This window comes from Lissotriton helveticus, chromosome 4_1 (genome assembly GCF_964261635.1).
Source record: "Lissotriton helveticus chromosome 4_1, aLisHel1.1, whole genome shotgun sequence".
In the NCBI taxonomy this organism is placed as follows: domain Eukaryota; kingdom Metazoa; phylum Chordata; class Amphibia; order Caudata; family Salamandridae; genus Lissotriton; species Lissotriton helveticus.
Genome location: NC_136063.1, coordinates 153,094,665 through 153,102,477, shown reverse-complemented (window position 1 = coordinate 153,102,477; position 7,813 = coordinate 153,094,665).

Below are 7,813 nucleotides of genomic sequence, written 5' to 3'. Positions count from 1 at the left end.
AAAACCCTGTGCTGCATCATTATTGTATTTATTGTAGTAGAAGGCACTGGTGAGTGCCAGGTGTGTGGCTCCCACCTCTTCTCATGTCAATGCTCTGTTTTGCCCCTTGAGTTTTGAGCTCTGTAATCTGCTGCTGCTGATAGTGCCAGCTGTCTCACCCCTTGTGCATGGGCACGAGGGGTCGTCTGCTGTGGCCCTTTGTCACTACAATGTTGCTAGTGCACAGGGTGAGCACAGATCAGCCTGTTCCGGTCAGAGATCTGCCTCCTCTGTGCCCCCTTATGAGAGAGCCAGCGCTATGAAGTGTGGGGTGAGACAGCGCTATGAAGTATGGGGTGAGACAGCGCTATGAAGTATGGGGTGAGACAGCGCTATGAAGTATGGGGTGAGACAGCGCTATGAAGTATGGGGTGAGACAGCACTATGAAGTGTGGGTTGAGACAGCGCTATGAAGCGTGGGGTGAGACAGCTCTGCGCATCTCTGGTCAGATTTCTTAGTCCATAATAGATGCACTTTGTAAAGTCGCCTCACTGTATCTGCCTCTCTTTCTCTTTACATTTTCAATATATTATTAACACTCCAAAGAGAAAGTACATACCCAACAGATCACAAAAAACACACAGACAAGCAAATTGATTGCACGATTGGAAATGTGCCTTTGCAAATATTCATCTCCAAGTAAAAAAACTAAAATACACAAAACAAATGGTAAGATAAACACATGAAAATTAATCAGGTAAGCAGCCAAAATAAAATAAACACAAAGACCATCGAAACAAACCATCCTACATAAAAGAAGTTATCCATAAAGATCCAAGAAGCAGCCAATATGTCATCTTGTCTGATGGAATTTCCTCTTTGACACATTATAGATTTTCTCAGGATGCCAAGTTCACCACGTAAGGGAAGATAGGCCTATGGTGAGGTGACTGGTTCTCTGGAGGCTCGATTCAAAATTAAAAATCATAAATTTACCCCCACAGAACGTTTAAAGAATTGTAGGAGCTCTCTATGAAAGCTGCAAATTTAGCATTCAAATTGTTTTCGGTTTTCCCAACTCAAAAAAGCAGCAAATCAGCTTTCAAATACATAGATGTCTTAAAAGGAATCATATAAATTGCACAACACAAAGCTGATCATAAAATATGTTCCAAATAAATGTACTTGTGTGTACAGTGATATGGGGTTTTGCCTCAACGACTCCTGATGAAATGGTGGAAAATACTTTGGAGACCCTCATGAGAAACCAAGGGCCTGATCACAAACATGACAGTTATCCCGTCCGCCTTATTACAAGTACATTAAGATGATGGATTACCCATGGAATACTACAGGTTTAACGAATGCCTAGTGTTCCCCATTCTGCAAGCTGCCTACAACGAGAAGGAAATTACAGGCCATCCCTCGGAAGAATTTAACAATCGAAAGCTCCTAATTAAGCCTCATCCCCGAATCGGGCATAGGTCCTCCTGCGAATGTCTGACAAAATATAGAAAAACATAATATCGAGGTACAAAAATATCGGAGCATTAATATCGATGTAAACAATATCGACATCCTATCTACTACAAGGTGAGTACAAAAATATCGAGAAAAAAATATCAATGTCAAAAATATCGTTTTTAAAAAAAATCTTTTTTTAAATTAAAAAAATATGTACAATAAATTAAATAATACTTAAAAATATAATAAACATAGTTAGACATATTTTATAATATTTAAAATTAATAATGAATATACATAATTTAATAACAAATTAATTAAACATATACATATAATATATACTTAATAATCATTTTAATAATTATTTTAAAATATTTTAAATGATATAAAATATTATAAATTACAAATTCATCTATACACATAAAATATTAACATAAATAAAAATTAAATAATTATGCAAAACAAATTTAAAAAATGAAATTTACTTTTAATATTTTTAAAAATAATTATATACTACATTAGCTAAAACTATACAAAATATATTAAATAACAGAGGGAATAAAATACTATTATAACTCCAAACAAAACAATAGTAAGTAAAATGTTAGATAGCGTAGAGGTAAAAATTACTATTCCCACTCCAAAGAGTGCAACAGTAGGGAAAGTGTTGGATAGTGTAGGGGTAAGAATTACTATTCCCACTCCAAAGAGAGCAACAGTAGGGAAAGTGTTGGATAGCGTAGGGATTAAAAATTACTATTCCAACTCCAAGGATTGCAACAGTAGGGAAAGTGTTGGATAGCGAGGGGTAAAAATTACTATTCCCACTCCAAAGAGTGCAACAGTAGGAAAAGTGTTGGATGGCTAGCGTAGGGGTAAAAATTACTATTCACACTCCAGAGAGTCCAACAGTAGGGAAAGTGTTGGATAGCGTAGGGATTAAAAATTACTATTCCAACTCCAAGGATTGCAACAGTAGGGAAAGTGTTGGATAGCGAGGGGTAAAAATGACTATTCCCACTCCAAAGAGTGCAACAGTAGGGAAAGTGTTGGATGGCTAGCGTAGGGGTAAAAATTACTATTCACACTCCAGAGAGTCCAACAGTAGGGAAAGTGTTGGATAGCGTAGGGATTAAAAATTACTATTCCAACTCCAAGGATTGCAACAGTAGGGAAAGTGTTGGATAGCGAGGGGTAAAAATTACTATTCCCACTCCAAAGAGTGCAACTGTAGGGAAAGTGTTGGATGGCTAGCGTAGGGGTAAAACTTACTATTCACACTCCAGAGAGTCCAACAGTAGGGAAAGTGTTGGATAGCAAAGGGGTAAAGATTACTATTCCAACTCCAGAAAGTGCAACAGTAGGGAAAGTGTTGTATAGCGTGGGGGGTAAAAATTACTATTCCCACTCCACAGAGTGCAACAGTAGGGAAAGTGTTGGATAGCGTAGAAGTTAAAAATACCATACTTATAAATACATTAATATTTTTAAATATTTAAAAAAGTAATTATTGAATAAATCTAAACTATTTACAAATACCAATACATAATTATTAAAAACATAATTACCAATAAATAATTAAGTAAAAATAAATGAATAATAAATATCAATTAATAATAATTAATTACCAATTAATAATTATCACCAATAAAATAATTAACAAAAATAATTAATTAAAATCAATTATTACTCAATTACATTTAAATTACCTCCCACCCTACTCCCCTATAAATTCATAACCCGCTACAGAACATAATTATCAATTAATCAATTAATCAAAATGAATTACCAATTAAAAATTAATGAACAATTATATAAGTAACAAAAACAATTAATTAAAATACATGATTACTTAATTACATTTAAATTACTTCCCACTCCAAAGAGTGCAACAGTAGGGAAAGTGTTGGATAGTGTAGGGGTAAGAATTACTATTCCCACTCCAAAGAGAGCAACAGTAGGGAAAGTGTTGGATAGCGTAGGGATTAAAAATTACTATTCCAACTCCAAGGATTGCAACAGTAGGGAAAGTGTTGGATAGCGAGGGGTAAAAATTACTATTCCCACTCCAAAGAGTGCAACTGTAGGGAAAGTGTTGGATGGCTAGCGTAGGGGTAAAACTTACTATTCACACTCCAGAGAGTCCAACAGTAGGGAAAGTGTTGGATAGCAAAGGGGTAAAGATTACTATTCCAACTCCAGAAAGTGCAACAGTAGGGAAAGTGTTGTATAGCGTGGGGGGTAAAAATTACTATTCCCACTCCACAGAGTGCAACAGTAGGGAAAGTGTTGGATAGCGTAGAAGTTAAAAATACCATACTTATAAATACATTAATATTTTTAAATATTTAAAAAAGTAATTATTGAATAAATCTAAACTATTTACAAATACCAATACATAATTATTAAAAACATAATTACCAATAAATAATTAAGTAAAAATAAATGAATAATAAATATCAATTAATAATAATTAATTACCAATTAATAATTATCACCAATAAAATAATTAACAAAAATAATTAATTACAATCAATTATTACTCAATTACATTTAAATTACCTCCCACCCTACTCCCCTATAAATTCATAACCCGCTACAGAACATAATTATCAATTAATCAATTAATCAAAATGAATTACCAATTAAAAATTAATGAACAATTATATAAGTAACAAAAACAATTAATTAAAATACATGATTACTTAATTACATTTAAATTACTTCCCACCCTATTCCCCTATAAACCCATAACCGGCTACAGAAAATAATTATCAATTAATCAATTCATTTAAATTAATTACCAATGAATAAAAATGAATTACCAATTAATTAAAATCAGTTTATAATACATAAACATTAATAATTAAATTAGTATAATTAAATTACTTCTCAACCTATTTCCCTATAAACCCACAACCCGCTACAGAACATAATTACCAATTAATCAATTAATTTAAATTAATTACCGATTAATAAAAATGAATGACTACTTCATTGAAATTAATTTATAATTCCTAAAAATTAATAATTAAATTAGTATAATTAAATTACTTCCCACCCTATTCCCCTATAAACCCACAACCCGCTACGGTACTAAAATACAAAATTTAAATAAATTACATTAAAAAACGAATACATATTAAATACATAATAATATACATACAAATCATATAAAAATCGATATTAGTAACATCGATATTACTCACATCGGTATTAGTAACATCGATATTACTAACATCAATATTAACAAAATCGATATTACTTACCTTTGAAATGCTGTCCCATCGATATTAAAAATATTGAGATTACTTACCTACTATATTCTGTCCTTTCAATATTTAAACATCGACATTATTGCATGTCGATATTTAAAAATCGAAATTTTGTCTACCTACCCCTCCTGCAGCTGCCAATTACGGACCTCTCTCCCTCATTATCATGAATGTGAAGATCCTTGTAAAAACACTGGCTCACAGCTTACAAAATGTAAAACCAAGCCTCAGACATGATTTTCAGATGGACTTTGTGCTTCTAGAAATCATACCAACTCTTTTGCAAACATCACCTGACAAATTAAAGGGATCCCGACTGAATGGTACTGGTTTCATTGGACCCTGAGAAAGGGTCAATCGTGTCAAGTGGGGATTCTTGTTTCGAACGTTGGAATGAACAGGCAATGGCCAGGTCTTTATTGCCAGAGTGAAGGGGTTAAACACAGATCCCAGCACCAAAACTGATAGTGTGGTTTTCTGTCAGACACCTTCCCTAATGTGAACGGTATAATACAAGGATGTCCCCTCTTGCCTCTACCCTTGTTACTTGTCCTGGAGCTGGTTGTGGTACCCATTGAATGAATAAATGGTTGCCATTTGTAGACCCAAATTTGATTCACCAAATCACCAAATTTGATTCACCAAAATGCCAGGAGTAGCAGAAGTAACATTACATGCCCTTTGACCTATTAATGATATTACATGATCCTTGACCTGATGAAATTACAGAAAATAACATCACGAAATATAACTTACTAATAGTGTGTGGTGACACTGTGTTCTGGGCTTTAATGCGACTCTGGTCAGTTGTTAGAGGTAAAGTGTAAAGCCCTACAAATGACATACTCTAAAGTTACCCTTTTTGAGAGGTATAACAACCCTTATTTTGCTAAATCTTCACCATAAAAAATTATATTCTTGCTGAGACCCTCAAAAAGTCATCACTCAGTCTAATTATTGTCAATAGTAAATTTGACTTACACCAACACTTCAGTATCAAACGCCCCCTCGTTACAGATTGAGAAGCATGATGTGCCCAGCTGTGAACATGTGCAGTGCAATACAAGACATGCTTGGCATTTGCTCAGAATCAGATTACAAAAACCTGCAAAATGCAATGCACCAACCCCATAACAGCCAATAGCATACTATATGTGGTAAGCTTGTAATGTTTCATTAGCAATTCCTTTCAAACTGGGCAAGCTAGCTAGATAAGACCAGTCTGAAATGCTTCAGTGAAATTCCTCTTCACATGATATGTTGTCTAATTCAAAAAGTGTATGATGCAGCTCCCTGGGCATGACAAAACAACTATCAAGTTGGCCTTATTAATTGCGCTGTTTTAATCCGCCCAAAAATATTATTGGTCTAGTGGCTTTCCCTAACAATGTATAGATTCGCCTACGTTTTAATAGGAATCATAAGAAAAGCAGACCGGTCGAGAGCTATGCATAGAGTCCAGTTAGAAGAAATGCACAGTAGTATACAATCCTCTGAAGAAATCCCGGAGCCTCGTGCAGGTCCTGTTCTAAACGTGACAGCATGCCAACCGCACCCATTTCAATTATGACCCATTTGGAAAGGAATAATGCAAGCTCATTTAGAAAATTCCCTCGAGCACGATTACTACACCATTCTGGGAGATTTGAACTTTTACTTGGAGGACACAAATAACACAGAGACGATCAATCTCCTTGATATACTTGCCTGCCACAATATTGTTAACGAACCTACCCAAAGGCTGGTCATATCCTGGATGGTATTTGTACCAGTATGCCTCATGTTGTCACAAAAAATATAACTCCAACGGCATGGTCTGACCACTATGCTGTATTCTTTACTACTTTGCTCCCCAACGCCCCCCACAGAAGGCGACTTAGGCCCTCCATTAAGAAATACCGGGCTTGGAAGTCAGTTACAAGGTCTGACTTACTAGGTTCCCTTGAGGAAAGAGTAGTGGCCTGCTCAGATGCTAACCAGGGGGCCTTGGCTCTACAAGCAAGCCTTATGAAGACTGCCAACTTGGTAGCACCGGAGAAAATACTTAGAGTGCGGCAAAAACGGGTATCTGCCCCTTGGTACTCACCAGAGTTGAAAACCGCTAAAATTAAATGTAGGCAGAAAGAGCGGATCTGGAGAACGAACTATGACCCAGCACAGAGGATAAACTACTGTGCTGCACTACAGGATTACAAGAATTCAATTATTCAGGCGAAATCCTCTTATTCCTGGAAGATCCAAGAGGCCGCCCATTCCAGCAGAGAATTATTCTCCACAGTTAACACCTTACTGAGTTGCCCTCTGAACAACAGCTTTCAACCAGATAAGGCATTCACTGATAAAATGGCGACCTACTTCCAGAATAAGGTGCTAGCTGTTTACAATGATCTGTCTACAACAGCAGACAGGATATCCATAGAGCAAAGCAGGGGTGATGGTGTAGGTAATGCACAAGGTGTTCTCTCATCGTTTTCCTCGCTGGATGCGAACAGGCTGGCTGACTTACTGCTGAACACCAAGTCAGGCTCTCCAATAGATCCCTGTCCACCTTTTGTGCTCCACTTGGCACCGGCAGAAATTAGTGCCCTACTACTGCCGGTTTTGAATCAGGTGGTGAGCTCGGGAGTTTTTCCGCTAATATGGAAAAAGGCCTGTATTCGGCCCCTGTTAAAGAAGCCCAAGTTAGACCCTTCTGACGAGAAGAGCTACCGTTCCATCTCCTGTCTGCCGCTGCCAGCTAAGATAGTGGAAAAAGCCATGAATGTCGAACTATCCTCTTATCTTGAGACATGGCACATTCTAGACAGCACTCAGCATAGCTTTCGGGCTAATCATTCCACTGAAACGGCCCTGTCGATGGCAGCAGAGGAAATCCAGAAGGGGATGGACGAGGGAGGCAGGGTCACGCTGATTCTACTGGATCTCACGGCGGCCTTTGACACCGTAAACCATGAGGTACTTATCCAACGGTTGCAGGATATCGGTGTCAAGGGCCTAGCGTTAGACCTCCTCTCCTCCTTTCTGTCAGATAGGGAACAAGCCATCTCCTGGAATGGCCATCAGTCAGACAATTTTACCCTTCCTGGAGGAGTTC